Source organism: Zea mays, chromosome 8 (assembly GCF_902167145.1).
Source record: "Zea mays cultivar B73 chromosome 8, Zm-B73-REFERENCE-NAM-5.0, whole genome shotgun sequence".
NCBI lineage: Eukaryota > Viridiplantae > Streptophyta > Magnoliopsida > Poales > Poaceae > Zea > Zea mays.
The window spans coordinates 120,393,099-120,415,950 of NC_050103.1; the positions used below are offsets into that span (position 1 = coordinate 120,393,099).

The 22,852-nt window shown below is 41.9% G+C and overlaps 1 long non-coding RNA gene across 2 annotated transcripts; it reads right to left on the reverse strand.

Moving 5' to 3' along the window:
- Positions 1-21,327: 21,327 nt before the first annotated feature.
- On the reverse strand, positions 21,328-22,441 carry LOC103635778 (uncharacterized). 2 transcript variants are annotated; one of them, XR_557621.4, is made up of 3 exons: positions 22,372-22,441; positions 22,195-22,301; positions 21,655-21,815 (listed from the first exon to the last, which is right to left on the reverse strand). It is a non-coding gene; the product is annotated as an uncharacterized lncRNA (long non-coding RNA). The 2 variants fall into 2 exon arrangements; XR_004852020.1 differs by lacking the exons at positions 22,195-22,301; positions 22,372-22,441 and adding an exon at positions 21,996-22,066 and having other exon boundaries at positions 21,328-21,815.
- Between the last annotated feature and the right edge of the window lie 411 nt (positions 22,442-22,852).

Below are 22,852 nucleotides of genomic sequence, written 5' to 3' on the forward strand. Positions count from 1 at the left end.
CCTCCATCAGATCAGCCCCGAAGCCATAATATGGATGGGGATTTTTGTCTGGGCAGTGTTGGGGGCCTTCGTCTTCCGAAGGTCCTCAAAAACATGATTTAACAATGTTTTCCAAGTGTAACACATGAACAGGTACTGAGGTACCTTCAGACTCGGGTCAAAACCATACACGATGTGAAAAGCATGGTCGAGACGAAGGCTGATGTTGCTCCGAAGCTACGCACAAGGGAGCTTCGGCGCAATGGCAGAAAAAGGAACCGACTTAAAGGGGAAAAGGCTATCTAGTCCCGTTGGGTTGTCCATAAGTCAATAGTAAATATGAAGGGCATGAATGTAAATTTACACAGGCTGCACCCTGTGCCTATAAATAGATGAACAGTACCCCGTACTGTTCACGTTTATTGGTACTTGCTCGTGCGTCACGCTTGTGAGAGCACCTAGAGGGGGGGGGGTGAATAGGTGATCCTGTAAAATTCAACAACTAATAGCCACAAAACTTGGTTATAAAGATGTTAGTGCTCAAAAGAACCAAGTGGCTATAGAGTGAGCTCTTGCAAAGCACAATAATCACAAAGAAAGACAACACAAGAGACACAGTGGTTTATCCCGTGGTTCGGCCAAGTATAACACTTGCCTACCTCCACGTTGTGGCGTCTCAATGGACGAGGGTTGCACTCAACCCCTTTCAAGTGATCCAAAGATCAACTTGAATACCACGACTTTTCTTGCTTATATCTTTTCTCGTTTGCTTATATCCAACATTTTTACCAATCAACATCTTTTGCCAAGTCATCACATTTCTACTTGTTACTCAATGTAGCAGCATGGATCAAGCAGTCTCATTAGCTGCGAGAAGCAGACGATTCGAATCGAGTTTTTAAACCTTGCAAGGTAAACCTAAACACACGACGTGGCGAGGCACTCCGTCCCCACACACATCAACCGTCCCCATCGATTCCCTGGCAACAGATCAGGGCTCACCGCCTTGGCGTACAATGCCTCACTGACCCCGACTACCGTCGTGCATTGACCGCACTTGTACCCACCATAACCGGAATGGGAGACCACATCTCAGGTCGCGTGAGGGGATATGTCTGCGGGCAGGTTCACTCAGGTACTAGGCTTACCGATTTACCATATTTCTCGGCATGTGTTTAGTACGTTCAAACGCTTGACACACGGTACCACACCTTAATCCTTATTCCAATTTCTGTCTCGTAGACAACGCATCCCCATGGACCGTTGTCCATAGACCACCATCATTATAATATCAAAATGGATACTACCAATTCCTGACCTCGCGCGAGTGCTAGAAAAATCACTCGACTTATACCGAGATCCTTAATTAATAAGCAGCTACTCGACCTAGCATACTAGTATCCATCACAAAAGGAATCCTGAGTTCATGCAACTAGGGTTTCATTCAACTCCTACACTTAAGTGCACAGTACAAGCCTACAAACATTAAGTGTAGTAAAATAGCATATATAAACGGCTATGCATAAAACCGGGGCTTGCCTTTAATTTAACACTTAGATAGTGTTTGCTGGGGGAGGGTACTCGCTTGGCGAGCATCCACTGGTTATGTCCATCCTTCCTTGGGTCGTCCACCGACTGCATCTTGTGGGTGGCACCACATCACTTGCACGAGCGTCATCTCTCGGTCCTAAATGAGATGCAAGATGCATATGTATGAATATAATGACAGTAGCACAAAAGTAGCACAAGATATACAAGGACGCAGTGGTGAACTAAACGTTAAATGAGAAGACACCGTAAACAACCATACGCTAGCATTAGTTATCTACACGTTATCGACGTCCAACATTAACACCTTTAAAAAGACCACAACATTTTATTTATTTACGCAACAAAACTATGACATTACAGGTACGCGCATTTTATTTGTTTGGATATGGCTTTTCATTAGTTCTCCTATTGATCACACACAAGCATCACTGATAACACAAATTCAATAGAGGACATAAGCGTCAATATCTATGGAACTCCTATATCGCAATCACTAGAGAAAGGAACATATAAAACAAGACACACATGTCATCTCTAGCTTAACCATGACAAGTCTACATTACTTAAGAGCAAACCAAACATTTTTAGCGAGAAGGGTGAACTAAACAATCAAAAGCGCACTAGCAGAATTTTTGGACAGCAATACAACAGTCACTTGTTTCAGTCACAACTCACAAGATATTTAACCAAAAATAGTAAACTAAGACTTTCTAGAAAGCTTGAAAAGCGCTTTACAACTTTGGTATTGTCATCACAGCATGATTAAACACTTAGCAAGGTCAAAAGGTGTTAACACAACAGCGTTGTCCAGATTTGGACAGATTCAGACTTGTGACTTTAAAAATTCATAACTGAAGATTCAGACATCCAAACAAATTGATCCTAGACTTTCTGGAAAGCTAATTAAATGTTCTACAAATTATTTATAAACATCCCAAGGTGATTCAATATTTAACTAAGGATAAATATCACTAAAAGACTTTGCTGTCCAGAACTGGACAGATTCAGTCTTCATATTTGAAACATTCATAACTTAAGCTTCAGTCCACCAAAAAGAGTGATACAAGACTTTTTGGAAAGCTTGGAAAAAGCACTACATAATTTTTATAATCACCTAGAAGTGATTCAATGTTTAACTGAAACAAACAATTCAGTTTTCAAAATTTGTTCTGTCAGCGGACAGAACACAACAATCAGTTTGTAAAATTCATAACACTTAAACCGTCAGACAATTAGTTATGAAATTTTAACACAAGCAAGATAAGAAAATCATCTACAACTTTATTATAATCTACGAGGACTGATTCAAACATTAACTTAAGCAAACAGTGCAGTTTCTGAAATCTGTACAGAAAGTGGACAGATTCAGTTTCTGAATTTGTAAAAAGCATAACTTCTAAACTGTCAGACCTATGACTGTCAAATTTTAACACAAGTAAGATAATAAAGTTATCTACAACTCTTCTATATGCCTTTTCTACAGAAAACATGATTTGGTTTATCAAACAAACAGCACAACGAAAACAATGCGTGCAGCCCAAAACAGCAATCAATAAATTCCAGCTTCTATATAATTCAAGAATTGCCGCATTCTAGAGACTTGAATCATTCTAGCACTTTACCATTTCTTAGAGTTAAATTAATTAAATGAGGACTAGCAAGTAGACTTACAAATTTTATCCAAATCATTTAGTACACTAAAGTTACTACAACCAATTAACAACACATTCTTCACGATAATCACCCAAAAATTTGCGTTTCAAATTAGACATCACATGAGCACTACTACTTTTTACCCGCGATCATAACCATACGCATTTAGACTATAACAAGTAATTCATCATAACTACGAGCCTAACCAAATTCATCTAACAAGTTGATTAACCAAAGGAATGACATAGCCCGCCTTACGACATACACGTCGGCTTGCCTATTATTAACACAGTCCGAGACACCACATGTATATATATCATAATCACTTACACCATCGACTCTTACTTAACATGAGTTGGCTAACGCCGTATAAGACTTAGCAAACCATTTTAGACATTGTAACTCGAAACATGGGTTGAAGCAGGTTAATTAGTTTTTTTTCTTAACCATTTCTCCACTCGAATTAGTTAACACATAAGTCACTTAAAACACCATATTTTAAGAGATCTAACATAGAGACATTAAAACATGGCATAAAACTCCATAAGACTTACACTGGCTACTGAAGGACCTACAGCACCCATGTGCATATGTTATTGGACTGTTCTTCAATTTTAGCAAGGATTGACTCATGAACGCTACTCGCCTCCAATAATTATTGGGCTACGATAACGCTCATATAAGATCTCTAATCGATCAACAAGACATTTATTTATCCAATGGGAATGGAATGCGATACTTGACCAAGCAAGGCATCAATCCGCCATACAACAGAAACCATGCCGACACCGATGGACTTTTACTAGACTCATCATGCGCATAACCTTGTCTCGCATACAACCATATGGTGGCGTGCACTCGAGACACTTCAATCAATGTGGCGCGACTAATAATATATGAACTCCGATACTCATGTTTTTATAATTCATCCTCTATGCAACTAGCATTTTCTAAACTACTCGTCACATCAATAAATATACTCCCTATATGTTCATGAATTCCATCACATTGCATAAAACAACTATAGTTTTCGCATACCCACATATCGATACATTTCCCAAACGTAATCCACATTTTGTAACTTAGTTTTTCGCATCAAACAACGCATCACATATTTTTCCTACCACGATATAAAAACATCCGTGTTCTTTTCTACTTCTTTTTCTTTCGCCACAAAATTCAATCCATACCAATACAATTTTTAAACATGCACCACATCGACCAAAACATAATTAGACAACTACAAATCACATACATCACATAACCTTTTGTTCTCCAATCGCAAACGCGATCCTACCAATGCGCATAACCGAAACATTTTACACACATCCATTCAAATTAATTAAACGAGTCGATCGAGAGCGACATGCATCGGCTCACCATAAACAAACCCAATCGGTGTTTGTGAGGACGATGGCGATTCCGATTTGTGCATAGCTCCGCACGTCGACGAGCGTTGAGCGGCTTGCCTTCTCCACGCAAAACACGGGGGTTTCTCTCCTCCACAAAAATAAAACAAAGCAGCACACATACATAATTAATCATAGGAAAATAATGTCGATGCGGAATCGAACAAGGAGCGTCGCGGTCTCACCGGGGGGAACGATGACGACGACGGGGCTGCGCAAAAACAGCAAACACCCAGCGGGCATCCCGACGTGTTGTTCGCTGCGCAGCAAACACGAGAGCGACGACTCGCGACGGGGAAGTGAAGAATGAACACGAGGGTTGCTGCGCCAATTTTTCTTGCCGGCATCCAAAAAGGGAGGGCTCGACGAGCAGCACCAATGGGCGAGGAAGAAGAAAGGCTGTGCAGAACTGCTGCTCGGCCATGGAGAAGGGAAGGGAGCTCGCTGGGGGATATCCCGCGCCATGGGAGGAACTAGCAGGGGGAAATGCTGGGGCAGTTAAGAGCGCGCTCAAGAGGCCGACGGCGCTCTGCGCGATGGTCCATGGCTGGGGCGAGCAGGGAAGGGAGGGAGCTGAGTTGGGCTTCCTGCTGCTGCGCGTGGAAGAAAACAGGGAGCGTCCATGGAGGAGCAGGACGCCGGGCTGGGGGCAGCACGCCATGGGATCGGCTGTTGGCGTCCATGGAGACTAGGAACAAAAGGAGCAGGGGAACAGGGGCTCTGCGCAGAGGAGGGCGCAAGGATTGGCGGCCATGGACAGGGAGGTTCGCAGGAACACCATGGACGACGGCGAAGAGGATGTCGCTGGGGGATGGGAGCTGCTGCTCGCCTGCAAGGGGCAGGGAAGGGCGCTGGCTTGAGGAAGAAGAAGGGCTTGGGCGCCATGGCTGAGGGCGCGAAAAATCTGGGCGCTATCCATGGGGGCGGCTGCTCCCTACTCGCTGTCGTGCCCTGAACAGAGAAGAGGTCGGCGTGGGGGAGAAGAAGGCTGGTGGCGGCTAGGGAAAAGTGAGGGGTGGGAGTGAAAAATTGCCAAGTGTAAGAGAGGGGCACTCCTATTTATAGAAAATTGCTAGGGTTAGGGTTTCTTAGTGGGCCTATTGGGCTTGAATGGGCTTGGCCCAAACACTAAACCGGGCTGCGCTAATTTATTTCCCTTTTTTTATGGTGTTTTGATTAAACACGGATTATCGGATCGCTAATTATTTCCCGGAATACAAACGCTCATGCGGAAATCGTCTCTACGGAGAACAGAGCGAAATAGATTTCGGAAGATCGGGCGATTAACTTGGCCGAGAGTTTGATTTGATTTCTCTCGAAAATAATTCTCTACACATGATTCCAAAAATAAATTGTCCAGAGATTTGATCGGCCTTGGATTTTTAGTCGGAGAAGGCGAATCGTGATATTTTAAAATCGTTGTCGATACGGGGTTTAGAGTTCGGTTCGGACATGAGATATTTGGCCGAGTCGGATAAATTTGATTAGAGGATGACCTATCGAGTATTCCGTCTGAGAGTACGGACTCGGATTAAAATAGTCGGACATCGATTAAGTTCGAGGAATTAGACTCAGGCTCGGATCAATTAACAGTCGTCGAGAATTTGGTTTAAAGAGCTTCAGATGAGATTTATAAATCGAGAATGATTTTTGAGTTTGCATTCGTTCCGAGAAATAAAAGTTTTAACAGGCTCCAAATTCGGCCTTCTGTGAGACTGATTAACTTCGATTTCGGTGAGATGTGAATGAACAGTCTGGATAATCAGAGACATACGCGAGCGGGAATAGAAATTTTCACTGAGCATCAGAGATTAGGATAAATCTCACGACATAACACAAAACTGACACCTGGGGTGTCACAGTGCCCAATGAAATTGTCACTGAGGCCATGATCAAGGGGCTTCGTCCAGGACCTACCGCCCAATATTTTGCTAGAAAGCCTCCACAGACTTTGTAGAAGCTGCTTCAAAAGATGGATGAATACATCTGTGCTGACAATGACTTTCGCCAAAGAAGGGAGGAAGCCTACAGGTTCTCTGAGATGACCAGGGGCTTCGGAGGAAGAATCCACCCAAGGCATGTCAGGTCAATCCACTCCACCCAGAGTGACGACAGAGGAAGTCAACAACAAAGGCCACAATATTCCTCGCAAGCTTCGGGGCAGCAACAAAGCTATTTTCGGCCGCCAGCTCCAAGAGGCAGAGGCGCCAGGGGCTTTAGAGGAAGGTTTGGTGATCAACCTAGAAAAATTTATTGCTTATTCTATGGTGAGGACAAGGGCCATACTACAAGGATGTGCCATGTCACCATTCAGAAACAAAAGGAAATAGCAGAAGCCGCAGCTCAGCAGAACCAACCGAAGCAAGTCATGCACACTGCTTCGTATCACTCACCCTACATACCAGAGTATGTGTGTAACCATCCTGCAGCTTTTGTTGCTTCGGCTAGCCAGCCACAGGCATCTTGGCCACACCCTCCACCTCCGCCACCACTACAACCTGCATATCCACGAGGCCACCAGCCAGAAGGGAGCCAACAGACTCACCAACAGCGAGATTTCAGGGAGGAGTCCGAAGCTCGCACAGTCAACAGTACTGTGCCAGAATCGAAGCATATATATTGAGAGATATCCTACCCCCAAAAACAGTTTCTACATTCATTATCATTTTCTTTATTACTAAGGAACAATTATCGAAAACCTAGTTTTCTTGTCATTTTCAATTCCTTGTAATAGCTTCTTTTTTGCCATAGTGAAATATATCTTCTCCACAGATTTACGAAGTCCAAAAAGTTGTTGAAGCACAAAAGTCGTTCCTAAGGGAACGCGCGGCTAAAAATCACATTACGAGTATCTCCGAAGCTACAAAAAGTCGTTCTACGGAACGCATCGTAAGTTTGCTGAAGCTACAAAAAGTCGTTCCTAAGGGAGCGCAGTGTAAGTTTTCTGCTCAAAAGTCGTTCCAAAGGGAATGCAGAGCCAAATACCGCCGAAATATAAGGCGAAGCGCGAAAAGTCAACGTGAATACCGCTGAAATAGAAGACGAAGAAGTTCAAAAGACGTTCCTAAGGGAATGCAGAACTTACAAGGAAAAGTCAGCGCTGATACACCAAAAAATAAGTGGTGAAGCCAAAAAATAAGCGACAAAGAGATTGTGTATTCCACTATGGGGTTGTGAGTGTGTGTCTTCGGCATAAACATCATTTTGCATAACATAACAGCATCACATCATTTCGCATAACATAGCATCATACATCATATTACATCAATGGTGCAAGAAGGGGATACAATGTTGACCTTTGAAGAATGCTTCGAAAAAGTGAGATTGTGCTAAGGCACAAAATACGTTTTGAAGAAATACAACTTCATTAGCTCTGATGTGGAGGAAAAAATCTATTCTTGACGAAGCATGGAAAAAATCTATTCTTGACGAAGCATCAATGTTTTTGCCACGATTGGAGGATTTTTACGAAGCATAAAAGCCCTTCTTTACGAAGCATGGAAAGAAGGGAAGGTGTTTTTTCGCCGAAGGCTCAAAAACGGTATGTACATAAAAGTTTCATGCATCGTAAAGAAATAAATTACAAAACCATTCATATATTACATTCAAAACCCATGAGCACCAAATATTACAAGCATAGTCCAGCAAATGTTACATTAATATTCTAGCAATGTTTTTACAATAGTTATTCTTCTTCTTTCAAAACTGTATCTGCAGCTTCAGTCAACAGTTGGGTAACGACTTCGTCTACAATAGTTTCGGCCATGTTAATAATCTCTGTTGATTCCTTTGCCTCTGGACCGGCCAGTGACTCGAAGGGCTCTGGGGGAGGAGATAGTTCAGCTGCGGTAGAAAATGTAAATCAATTCGAAGTCACAAAAATAAGCAACAATGTTAAACCATTAAGTAATACATATTCGTTTCTCAAGACCCGCAGCCTTTTCAGCTGCTTTTATTGACTCTCGGGTGTCATGGATATCTTTTTCGTTTTTCTTTATTATTTCATGGGCCATTCCTCGGCCGCCAGTTTCCCATATGTCAGTGAAATTTTTTCCACCTATTAAGCTTGCTTCGGCCGAGGGGTCCTCCGTAGCATCAATACAGAGGGTGGCTTCGGCCTGAGCCAAGGTTTTAACATGCTCACAATCTGACTTCTCCAAAATAGCTGCAATTCCTCTCGCACCAGAGAAGGCACATACATCCCCATGGTCACTTAAAATTTCCTCAAAGGCTTCGGCCTCGCTGCTGATCCATTCAATTGGGCCTTCGGGATCGCCCCGTATGAAGTTATCTTCGCTTGAATATGCGCCAACATTGGCGAAGCTAGTTTTTATCTTCTTCACACATTCCACAGATTTTTCAAAACATCTTTCTTTTAATGAGTGAAGTTCTACAACTGTTTTTTCCCAATAATTTTTCCAGTAATCACTGGCATCTCGGTCAGCTTCGGTAATAGCGCATTTCAATTTGGCTTCGGCTAGTTGCTTTTGGAGGTTTTCAATTTCGTTCCTTTGGATTTCAGATTGGGTCTTGTAGTTAACTTCATCCCCCTTTACCTTGTCCACCAATTTAAGTAGAATTTTGTCTTTTTCCAAAGCTTCGTTCCTCAACTTAATAACCTCTGTTCGAAGGTTGTTGAGAGCAATAGTGCAACTCTCGTCTTCGACATTCTTTTGCGCCCTTAAAGCATTGCTAAGTATTAAACCCTATATGAAAAGAATGAACGAGTTAATATAAGAGCAAAAGAATAATTCAAAATTCATAAATTTCCAAATATACAATTTTTGTACCTTCATACTGTTATATGCGAGGCTATCCGCAAGATCGTCCTTCGTCATGGCGCAGAGGCCAGCTTCAAGCTTCGGGAACCCCATACTTCTCTCTATCTCCCGGCAGACACATAATTCTTTGTTGTCTGGGAGGCAATATAAGAAGTCATCTTCGTCTGTGCCATTGAACACTAAGTCCCCTTTCGGGTACTTCAGTTCTCGGGCATAGTGTTTAGCTTCAAAAATCTCTTCTTCAGATAATCTTTTCCCCGAAGCGTGTCGTATAATATAATCAAGAACTTCGGAAGGCGCTTCGAGAGTAGGAGTGGCAGCTTTTTCAGGCAGAATTTGTTCTACAGCTTCTTTTTCCGTTGCCTTTTCTCCGGTTTCCAAGGATTTCTCCTTGGCAGGCTCTGAAGGCCCAGCTTCGACGTCGGCCTGGCTCTTTGTAGCTTCGGCTTCGGTCAGCTTTGTCTCGGTTTCAATCTACGCTTTTGAAGCCTTGGCAGTTTTCCTTGGAGTAGAGCTTGAAGCTTTTATTGTTTCCAGCATATCTAGTATACTGGCCATCCTTTTTCTCTTGGGGGTCGCTGTAAGACCTTTTTGCGCCTTCGGCACTATCACTTTTGCCGAAGGGCTTAAAACTTCTAATATTTTCGTCCCTTTGACCCTTGTCTCTTCAATATTATCGGACTTCGGCTCAGCTAATTTGGCTGAGGGTGCCTTCGGCATTGCAGCCGGCTCTTCAATCTTTTGCGTGAGAGGAGCAGGTTCTTTCGCTTCAGTAGCTGAAGAAGTCTCACCGCCAAATTCGGGCACTATGGCCGGTTCAATGTAGCACGGTCGGTGAGTAAGAACCTTCACCTTTTTCCTCTTCGGCGCAGGCTCGCTTGAAGCGGCTGAAGCAACATCCTTCCCAGAAGTTGCACCCTTTCTTTTCTGCCCCCGCGGCGGGTACCGATAGTCAGGGTACACAAATCCAATAGCGTCAAAAACCCTATTTAGTCTCTTCTTTTTTCGGCTCCCAAAGGCCACAGATAATGCATTATCTTCAGACTTGGAGTATGCTCCAAGTAGTTCATCACTGTATTTTCAACACATTTCAGCCAGTCGTCGTCTGGTTCGATAAATTGGTCTCTAAACCTGAAGGTATATTTCAATCGAATCAAACCACCTTCATTAGGGTTAGTGATGGTTTCCTTTGGCATTTTCCAGCTGTCTATCAGTGGCCATATCATGTAGGCTACATGTTCTTGAACTAAATCCCTTGTCCCGATGAAAGAGCAAAATGTGCCGAAGGCCCTTTGGCATCCTTCGGCTGCTTCATCAATTTCTACCTTCGGCTTCCGAAGGCCAAAGCGGGACCAAATGGAGCGCATGATGATCTCTGTAATATCTTCTCTCGCCTTTAAATCATTCTTCACATAGAACCATTCTTTCATCCAGTCTCCGGGCCATCTTTTCCGAAATGTCGGCACCGGGCAGCTTGCGCCAGAGCGAGCAACGAAGCTATAGCACCCAAAATTGTTATGATATTGTTCCTTGCCCCAGGGCTTCGTCTCATAAAAAAGCTCGTGCATACTGCATAAACATCTTGTGCTTGGCTCTAAACCTTGACTCCTCACGACCCAGACAAAGATCCCCATCCTAATAATTGCTTCCGGAGTAATCTGGTGAAGGAAAATTTCATATATCTTTAAGACTTCAACCACAAATCTGCTTAGGGGGGACCGAAGTCCAGCTTTGAAGAAGCTTCAGTAGATTACGACTTCATTTTCTTCGGGAACAGGAACAGTCCTGTCTCCGTTGTCATCCCTCACAATAGACATATCTCAAAAATACCTTCCTCTCATATTATCAAGATGACTCTGTCTGATAGTCGATTTTCCGAAGACTGCATGACTTGGTCGCCAGGGCCGATCTTCGGAGTCTTTGCCCCCACTTTCCGCATCATAACTATCACCGTCATCGGTATCTTCAGATAAGCCTTCTAGAATCTCCTTAGTAATCTTTTTTGTATTTGTCCTTGCTATTGATTCAATAAATCCAGCAATCTTCTCCTCAAGGAGCTTCTCCTCCTCGCTCAGCTTCGTCTCAGCAACAACTTTGTTATCTTGAGACATCTTCTCTTCGGAAATGGTGAAAATGTGTTCTTAAAGCCGAAGCTTAGAAAATCTAAAAAACCAAGCAAGCGTTGATAGGCAAGAGCTAAAAAATTGAGCAAGCAAAGTAGGTAGCAAGTAGTGTACCAAATGTGCTCGGGGTGAGTTCTTATTTATACGCCTAGTGCGCTCCAAATTGGAGGGCCCCATCTGTTATTGATTGTTGCTATTCTAGAAAAGGGAAGGTGTTTTTCGGACCTTCGGCTTAGGGCCTTCGTCCATATCGCAATCTGAATTCGTTATTTTAACAAATTAATATTGCAAGGGGCTACTGTTGGGGGCCTTCGTCTTCTGAAGGTCTTCAAAAACATGATTTAACAATGTTTCTGGAGTGTAATACATGAGCAGGTACCTTCGGACTCGGATCAGAACCACAGTAGCACAAAGAATACGAAGGTTGACGCAGAGCCGAAGCTATGCGCAAGGGAGCTTCAGCATGATAGCAGAAAAGGGAACCGACTTAAAAGGGAAAAAGACTATTTAGACCTCGATGGATCACTATAGAGTCATTAGCAAATGTAAAGGGCATGGGTGTAATTTTACATGTGTCCCGTACTGTTCACGCTGACTTGGCATTTGCTTTTGCATCACGCCCGTATCTTTGCTGTCTATCAAGTCGAAGGTATCAAATGTAATTCAATATTGTTTTTACTTTCTCATGATAATATAATGGAGATGAATTGATAATACTATATGATTACTTATGTTATATTTTGTATTTTACGCGCTCCCTTTTATTACCATCATACCTTCGATGTACGAAGGTATGTACTTTATGACCTTCGTCTGAAGATCATTGTATCCTAAGGGAAATAATGCTTCGAACGACGAAGGGCGTTAACATTTAACATTCTATGTTGCCTTGTTCTTGATTCATAGCATTTGAGAACAAGTCCCCAACAAGTACTTTCTTTAACCTTTTTCATCGTTTTACCCAATTTGGCATGTTTGAGGTCGATGTTGGACTCTAAACCATTAAGTCAACTTGACTTGATCTAGATTGACATATCTGAGCTCCAACTCCCTTGTTCATTTCTCGAGCTTGATCTTGAGCCTTATGACTTACACCACATAACTATAGATGTTACCTTATTGGTTGTAAGTCATGTTCTTATGTAGTGATCCTTGATGCACCATAACTCTTAACTCGATCAACCTTGACTTTGCAAGTCTTCTTCTTCACCCCTGGCTTTGGGTTCCTGGTCTCCTTGACCTTCTCCCGTGCACTCGGTACCTCGAAGCTCTTCTTGCCTCCATCCTTGGATTGATCGGTTGTCTCTGAGTTACGCACACTGAGTCTCACTTAAGCAGTGTTCTATAGATAATTCAGTCTTTGGACCATCACACTTGTTGACTTGTGTTGAACCCTATTAGCTTTGCATTAAGCACCTCTTGTTGTACCTTTACCATGTTATGGTGTACTTTCCATCTAAGTAGGCGGAGTTCCTTTTGCCATCAATTTAAGATTTCCATCTTGAAAGTTTTATCTCTAGGGAGCTCCTTCACACTTGTGCCTGATCCTTTATCCTGACCTTTTATTGTTGCTAAGACACCAAACTTAGAACAAGTTATAGTATTGTGTCACAAGATGAAGCTTCTATTCTAGTGATTACCAAGAGATACCAATTGAAGCACACTACCAAGGCTACTAATTGAAAGATCATCACTGTCATAGCTCCATGATATTTAAAGATAAGCATCAAGGATCACCAACTATTATAGAGCACGAGCAATCTTTAAGTATGCAATTACTCACAACTTTAGATACTAATTACTCGACTTGTGGAGGTACCCAAGTCCTGATTGCTCTATTTCTTGCTCATCTTCCCTTTTCCACCTTGAGACTATATAGGATCACTCAAGAAATAGTTAGTCTCAAAAGACACAAGTTATGTTTGCTCCCCCTAAAGTCGTGCATCAAGTATTTGAATGACTCGCACCTTGCACATTCTAGTGTCCACAGAACTAGAGGGGATCACAACATACCTTGGTCTAGGCATAATATATCAATTGCATCACAGAAAGATACCAATTGAATAGATGACATAATACAACTTATGACTAGTGGAAACAATGCATGCCTCAAGATATATAACATTTTAAAAGCAACGTAGGCACACTTCACACATGATGATCATTGCAACACATATACCAATTGAAAAACAACAAGATCATGCATATAAAGCACAATGTCTAAGCACACCATGATTAAGAAGTATTTTCTTAGGTACACCAAAGGAAACAACATTTTAAAGCATAAAGCACCTAAGCCAAGATAATACCAATTGAAAGGCAAGAACATAGCTATGATCACAATCAACGGAACTTCAAGATATTCAATGAAATTGCATAGTTCCATCCTTCATACCTTTGCCTTTTACCTGAATGCCATGGGATTCATTCTTTTTAGGTAGTGTGGAGTGAGAGCACCTGTTGTCACCAATTGAGGGCTCCTTATGCTCATGCATCTCATAGCTCGAGAGGGTGCATTAGAGACACATCATGGATTTCTTGTTTTGGTATACACAGAGTACCAAGACAAAGTAATCATGTGAAATGGACTAAACAAAACTATCATGCTTGCACATAGGTTAATACATAATCATTAAAAACCACACAACATGATTTACAAAAAGATACAGGTTTAGCCACATACACCAAGAGAGTTAATCATGGTAAATATATCAAATGAAAAGCTACCCATTGAATGATTCAAGAGATATAACCTATAAAGCACACAGTCATGATTGAGCAAGCATGATTATGATCTTGGAAGACATGAATCATTAATTGAAAGATATTCAACACAAGCAATCTCAAAAGCATAACTACTCCAAGGGTAAGTATAGCACAACAATCCAATTTAAGAGCAATACTGATTGGAAATAATGCACTTAAGATACACGGGCACCGTCCTTTGGAGAGCGAGTTGCAGATTCTCATCAAAGTCGTTTGCTTGATTCACCAATAATGATTAAGGACCTCTACAACTTATTTAACTCGAGATGAACATGAGATTTGTATCGCACAATAATTCAACCTTGGGTCAATAAATAGACAATAAAATTGACAGCTTAAGCATAGAGTTTGAATTAACCATCTTAAGCTCTCCCAAGATCTCCAGTCCACCTCGAGGCACCTGCATGGACTAGTTGGCACATTTTGGTACCCATCTCGGGATGGGTCCATAACGTTCATCTAAAAGAGCCTTTGGTACCCAAATAGCTGTTGTGCTAGTTCTAGGTGATCTCATTACTGATCTAGCACAAGTGTATGATTTCGGTCTCCTAAGCGAATAAGATTGAGATAAATTTACTTGCTTAGGAACCTTACCCTTCTTACATACCTTAGGTAGATGACCATACTCACCACACATGTAGCAGAAGCATCGCTCAACCTGACATGACACTTGCTGTTTGTCTTTTTTCTTAGTGAGGGTCATCTTGGAGGGTGCACGTCTTTGATTTTTCATGAGCAGACATGAAGTGATCATATGGTCCTTATCATTGCATCCAAAACATCTCCTCATTCCTTCATCCTTGTCTTTGTGTGGACAAGACACAATGAAGTGACCTAATTCCTTGCACTTGAAGCACCTCCTTTTTCCTCTTCCCTTTTTGCTCTTGGATGACATAGAGAAATGATCAATGCAAACAACATGACTAATTGAATTTTTACCTTTTTCCTTGTTCATGTTGATTTCTTCATTTATTGCTTTGGGAACATCCTTTTTATGGAGTTTAACACTTGCTGCGGTTTCTCCCGTCTCAAGCTTCTTCACCATGCGTCCGTGGATATCTTGAGGAGGTTGAGCAATACGTCTTCTCCTTAGTTGTTTTGCTTTCTTGTTCCTTTCTTTATTGATTAGCAACTTTTCTTTTGATCCTGCAGCTTGATGCTCATTCAAAAATTGGCTTTCTTTTGAGGAACAAGGGTTAGCACATGGTGATATATTATCTAAATGCGCACGTGTGCAAGAATGAGGTTCACATGAATTTAAGTTCGCAATTACAACCTCATGAGCAACATCAAGCATGATATGGTCATCAACTAATTCATTATGAGAATAAGATAGCATATCATATTTTTCACTTAAAGCAAGTTTTTCTAAATTTATCATTTCTACTTGACTCTTAAGCATACAATTCTCAGTTTTAAGTTGAGCAACATCAGATAATACATCATGATTATTTCTTTGCTCAAATAAAACAGATTCATACCGTTGGACCAAATTATCATGAGAGCACTTTCGCTCCTCATGTTCTTTGGTCATCTTCTTCAGGCTGTCGTTGGTTTTGATGAGAGTCTCCTCTAGCCTGAGAAGCATCTCACCTTGTTCCTTGTTCCTCCTCAACAGCTTAACCAAGAGCACTTTGTCTTCTTTGTTGAGATGGGTGTAGAACCGGCGAATCTCCTCTTCTTCCACATCGCCGGTCTCATTTTCCCTATCATTATTATCAGTGGAAGCAATACAGGAAAATGTACCTTGTGGTGATGAAGACTCATCCTCGCTATCATCCTCATATTCCTCCTCCTCATCGCTTTCGTCTCCACTATCATTGTTAGTAATAAGACATTTATAACTAGTAGAAGACAAACCTGTCGGTGAGGTGGATTCATCGTTTGGTTGCCATCGTTTTTCTTCTCCCTTTGAAAGGTTAGTACCACAAGCAACATAGGGAGTAGAAGTAGTACAATTGGACTCAGAATATTTTATTTTAATTCTAGTCCGTAGATCATGAGCATCAACAAATAAATCACTATCACTACTCATGATGGCAAAATAAGCACCTCTAGAAAGAGAGTCAACTAAGATGTTGCAAGCATGGTGATTGAGAGATAGACATCTTAGTTCAGCATTAGAAGGTTTTTTTTACTAATATCAGAGGGAAAAATACTTTTACTGAAGATCTGTCTCAAATCAGGATCAATATGCATGAAAGCATTATAAATAGAGACAGGCCAAGATTTATAATTAGAACCATCGCCTAGAAGAAGTTCTAGAGTTACCTCTTGTGACGACATCGTCATCTCCGGATGGCTAAGCCCACACTGGAGAGGCCTAGCTCTGATACCAATTGAGAGCACCTAGAAGGGGGTGAATAGGTGATCCTGTAAAATTCAACACTAATAGCCACAAAAACTTAGTTATGAAAGTTAGAATGGCTAAGTAGCTTGAAACGAGCTCTTGTGAACACAGACAATAAAAGAGAAAGCACACAAGAGACACACGATTTTTTCCGTGGTTCGGCCAAGTAACACTTGCCTACTTCCACGTTGTGGCGTCCCAATGGACGAGGGTTGCACTCAACCCCTTTCAAGTGATCCAATGATCAACTTGAATACCACGGTTTTTCCTTTCTTAGTTTTTTTCCCGTTTGCGAGGAATCTCCACAACTTGGAGCCTCTCGCCCTTACAATGATGATCACACAAGAAGCACAGAAGTAAGGGAGGGGAGAGCAACACACACAAGACTCAAATCCACAGCACAATCACGCACACAAGTCACAACTCGAGCTTAAAACACAACGCACAGAGTTCACAACTCAAATGGAGCTCAAGTCACTATCTCAAAGAATCGAATGCGTGAAGTTGGAGTCTTGGAGTCTTAGAATGTTTCTTGTAAGCTTGGGTTGCTCCTCCATGCGCTTAGGGGTCCCTTTTATAGCCCCAAGGTAGCTAGGAGCCGTTGGAGGCCAACAAGGAAAGCCATCCTTGCCTTCTGTCGAGTGGCGCACCGGACAGTCACTGTAGACAGCCCGGTCCCGATCTCCTTCCTTTTCTGGCGCAGACGACCATTGCAACTCCGGGCCAGTTGGTGCACCGGACAGTCCGATGCCCCCTGTCGACCGTTGGCGCGGGCCACATGTCGCCCGCGGATTGCGCAGCCGACCATTGCACTGGCGATCGTTGGCTCACCGGACAGTCCGGTGAATTATAGTCGTAGGCCGCCGATTTTTCCCGAGAGTGGCATGTTCACCGGAGGCTGGCCTGGCGCACCAGACACTGTCCGGTGCACCACCGGACAATCCGGTATGCCAAGCCGAGCTGGACTTCGGCTGCACCCAACCAAGTCTTTTGTAATTCTTTTCTTTTCTTCTTTTCTCTGTTTCTAGCACTTAGACAATATATGTTAGTACTCAAAACAATGTACTAAGTCTTGAAACGTACCTTGTTACATGATTTGCACTTCTTGCTTGTTTGGCACATAATCAGCTCACTTAATATGTGTTGGACACTTAATCACCAAAACATTATAGAAATGGCCCAAGGGCACATTTCCCTTTCAGTGATCTTGGTCACCTCGTCCCCTTTTGTGCGTGGTCTTGAGCATGTCCCAAATTTCTTTGGCACATTTTAATCCTTGCACCTTGTTATACTCCTCTCGACATAAAGAGGCGAGGAGTATAGAAGTTGCTTGGGAGTTAAAGTGCCGGATTTGGGCGACCTCGTCCGAGTTGTAATCTTTATTCCCCACCTTAGGTACCTGCGCTCCAAATTCAACAATGTCCCATATGCTTTCGTGGAGTGAGGTTAGATGATGCCTCATTTTATAACTCCACATACAATAATCTTCACCTTCAAAATATGGTGGTTTGTCTAGGGGAACGGAAAGTAATGGAGCGCGCTTTGAAATACGAGGATAGCATAGGGGCATCTTATTATACTTCTTGCGCTCATGGCGCTTAGAAGCGATGGACGAGTCGGGGCTTGATGTGGAGGCTGACAAAGAGTCGATCTCGTAGTAAACCACATTCTTCATCTTCTTCTTCTTGTCACCTCTCCGATGCGACTTGATGGAGGAAGAGGATTCCTCCTTATGCTTGTTGCCGGACTCCCTTGAAAGGGTTCTCCCCGAGCTTGCGGGCTTGTCGCCGGTCACGATCTCCCTCTTGGCGTGATCTCCAGACATCACTTCGAGTTTGTTAGACTCTTAATGAAGCACTGGCTCTTATACCAATTGAAAGTCGCATAGAGGGGGGTGAATAGGCGTAATATGAAATTTACAACTTTAAACACACACTACAAGTCGGGGTTAGCGTTAGAACTAAAATCAAATCCGAGAGAGAGGGGGAAAATAAATCAAATGAGAATCAAGCAAATGAACACGGTGATTTGTTTTACCGAGGTTCGGTTCCAAAGAACCTAGTCCCCGTTAAGGAGGTCACAAAGACCGGGTCTATTTCAACCCTTTCCCTCTGTCAAACGGTCACTTAGACCGAGTGAGCCTTCTTCCTTAATCTCACGGGTCACTAAGACCCCGCAAGGACCACCACACACTCGGTGTCTCTTGCCTCGCTTACAAAGCACTTGAGAATAAGAATGTGAAAAGAAGAAAGGCAATCCAAGCGACAAGAGCGCAAATGAACACAAAAATCTCTCTCTCACAAGCCACTAAGTGTTTGGAATGAATTTGTGATTTGGAGGGGATTTGATCTTTTGTATTGTGTCTAGGAGTGAATGCTAGAGCTCTTGTATTGAATGTGATCTTCAGAAAAATCGGATGCTTGAAGTTGTGGCGGTTGGAGGGTATTTATAGCCCCAACCACCAAGGTAGCCGTTGGGGAGGCTACTGGCGATGGGCGCACCGGACAGTCCGGTGCGCCACCGAACAGGTACTGTGCGCTGTCCGGTGCGCCGCCATGTCACCCAACCATTAGGGTTCGGAGCTCGGGCGACCGTTGGAGCTTTGTCCTCTTGCGGCACCGGACAGTCCGATGCCACACCGGACAGTCCGGTGCCCCTCTGACTTCGCTGCTCTGACTTCTACGCGACACTGTTGCTCAATGTAGCTCATGTCAGAGTCGACCGTTGACGCTGGATAGTCGTTGCCCGCTGGCACACCGGATAGTCCGGTGAATTATAGCGGAGCGCACCTGCGTTTTCCCGAGAGTGGATGCTTTGGAGTTGTACGGGCATGGCACACCGGACAGTCCGGTGAATTATAGCGGAGCGCGCCTGCGTTTTCCCGAGAGTGGCTGCTTTGGACTTGTACTGGCATGGTGCACCGGACACTGTCCGATGGCACACCAGACATTCCGGTGCGCCAGTCCACAGCACACTCAAGTCTTTGCTCCGTTTCGAATTAGTCCCTAACTTGAATCTCTTATTGGCTTGTGTTAAACCTTATGCACATGTAATACATGAGTTCTAGAGCGAACTAGTTAGTCCATATGTTTGTGTTGGACATTCAACCACCAAAATTAATCGTAGGAAAATGTTAACCCTATCTTCCTTTCAACGATTAACACACGGGGTCCCACGCATCAGAGCCACCGTGATGACAGATACGAGCGTGCAATGGCTGGCCTTCGGACCCCACACGCGTAAGTACCAGAGGGCGCGATGGGCGGAGGTGGGCCAGTTGGGTCACGCGGTGGAGTGACTGTTGGGCCAGAAATGAGAACGAGGCCCACTTAGGTTTTTTTGTTTCCTTTCTTTTTATTAATTTTCAAACTTTCAATTCCTATTTCAAATTCAAACACGATTCAACTTTGAATTTCAAACAAAATTCTAATGTGGACATAAATCCTATCTTCATCTTTATTATTATTATTAGTATTTTTATTTATCTTCCTCCTCACCATTTAATTCGAAAAAGAATTAAATGATTATCATAATTACCTTTCTCAAACTCTTTCCTATATATATATATTTATTTATATAAGTTGAGGTCAAATTTAAATTATATTTTTAATAAAAGGAATCACTCAAAACTTATTGGCAAGAATTCAACCTCTCCTTATCTATTTATTGGTCACTTAACTAATTTAGTACTCTCAATTGATCACGAAGGAAAAAAGTAGTTCTAATAAATTCCCAGGGTTTCTAAAATTCTAGAACCACTATGATAACTATTCTTATTTCTTTATTTTATTATTTTATGATATACTTTTTTATACCAATTTTGGGCTTTACACGAGACCACGATACACGTGTTACTAGAAACAATACATTTCAGTTCAATCCGAGGCAATCACTCTCTTAAATATCCAATCGTGGCCTAGATAATCGAACCTGGGCGTTTGGTTCCCTCTACTAAATTTTAGTCTCTGTCAAAACAGACGTTTGAATGATAGTTACAAGTATTAAATATAATTTAATTACAAAACTAATTAAAAGGTTAGGACTAAACGATAAAACAAACCAATTAAGCCTAATTAGTTCACAATTCGCTCATGTAATACTACAATAAACAATTGCTAATCATGTATCAATTAGACTTAATAAATTTATCTTGTCGTTTAGTCTACGTAATTAGATTTATAATTAAACTATATTTAATATTTATATTTAGGGCTAGTTTAGTAACTCCATTTTTTCAAAGAGATTTTCATTTTCTTAAAAAAATAAATTATTTTTTTGAAAGATAAAAATCTCTTAGAAAAATAAAGTTGTCAAATTAACCTTATTCAAACACTAGGTGGGTGCCCGTGCGTTGCGACGGAACCATATAATAACTTATGTACATATAGGTGAGTGCCCATGCGTTGCAACGAGGATATATAATATCACGGTAACTTATATATTATATGTCTCCGTTGCAACGCACGTGCACTCATCTAGTAAGGTACTATACTATATTTAGAACCCAAAATAATGAACACTATAATCGTTAGATGATTTTTTATAAAATAGGATCCCTGATCATGTTTTTGATGTTTAAGTTCTATATTTTAAAATAGAATCTCGTTTAGGACTCCTGTTGGAGATGCTCTTACATATTATAGTATATGTTTAGTCTAATGATACTTTATAACACATTATAATATTAGTACATTTCAAAAGTATTCAGTCGAACATGATAAGTAATATTTGTGGACTAAGTGTTAAATATATTTTCATACAAATCGTAAGTTCCAGTTGGTACAGGCCAAAATTGGTTCCCGTGACAATCGGCCATAGTATGATATTCTTCAACTCACGATTACGGTTCCTGTGTTGCATTGTTCACAGAAGGGCTACGGTTGTACAGTCAGAGCTTCTGTGATTGCACAGTTAGCAGCCTGGGGTCAACATCACACCATAATTTACCCAACTACAATACCGAGCTTCTGTGTCAGAACTACAACCTACACCGCAACCTAGGCAGCATCCATAACTATAACACATCAATACGAGAATACATAGATTAGATCAAAAGTTAATCTATGTTAAAGTTCCCCACTTGGTCAGAATCGCTTTCATGCTCAAGGAACCGATACTCTCTTGGCCCACCAAGTCGAAGGGCTACAGTTCCAGAGTTCTCTTCGCGCCACTCAATATGTTCCTTCTCCGCAAGCTCTATAACCTGCCACCATTTACATTTCAAAAGTTCAACAACAAGAACATTGTTCAGGCCTTCACAGCAAAATCCAACTACACTGAAACATACAATCGCAGCATACAAATTGCAAATAATAGTGCAACTCCTGTGAAAGCCACATTTTGAGAATAACCAGAATTACTACTCAAACAGGTACTTTCTTACCGAGCGCTTTATTTTTCCCTTCCCTGTACCTTCTGAACCACAACTGGTAATTACCCTTAGTAAGACAGTTGTTTAAGGAACAAAGGCATAAAACACACAAAAAAGGCACAATAAAGCATGAGATAAAACATAGACAACTAAGTGGCGTGAATTAAAGCACTGGCAGAGACTACAACACCGAATCTTGTGTGGTACTCACATGGAATGCAAATACAAATCATCATGTGAATTTTGAGAAGGTTCATAGCATGTTGGACATGTTGGCCATGCAAGTCGATGGTTACTGTGTTCGTTATATGCTTATTTCTGCAAACAGAAGATTAGATCTCAGAAGTCAGAACCAAATTACCAAAAGTATTTGAATGACAACTATTACCTGGCTTCAAATATATTCCTGGTGGCCTTCTCGTCTTCTATGCGACCTAGTTCTCGATAATGTTTCCCCTAAAACAAAAAGAAAGTAAATTATTGGTATGATTCAGTACCAAGTGTACAACAAATAAATGGTACAATACATCGAAATCTTTGTGATGCAGGCCAGATAAGGTTACACATGGCCAGTGATCAGAAATTCAGAACCAACAGGTGCATCCACCAAAGACAGTAATGTTCAAATGAAGACATCAATTAATCATGGCCTCGCACCACCATACTCAAGAGACAGACAACACACATAACTACATTAGTCGTTATGAATAACAAAGGGCAGACCCCCCATAAGGCTGTTTCGAACCCATGGCCTGGTGACTCAGTGAGACAACTCTCACCACTGCACCAAGCCTGCCCTTCTTACATCAGTCGTTATGAAGGAAAAATATAATGTGTGCTTGTGAAAACTGTAGTTCAAAAGATCTTTA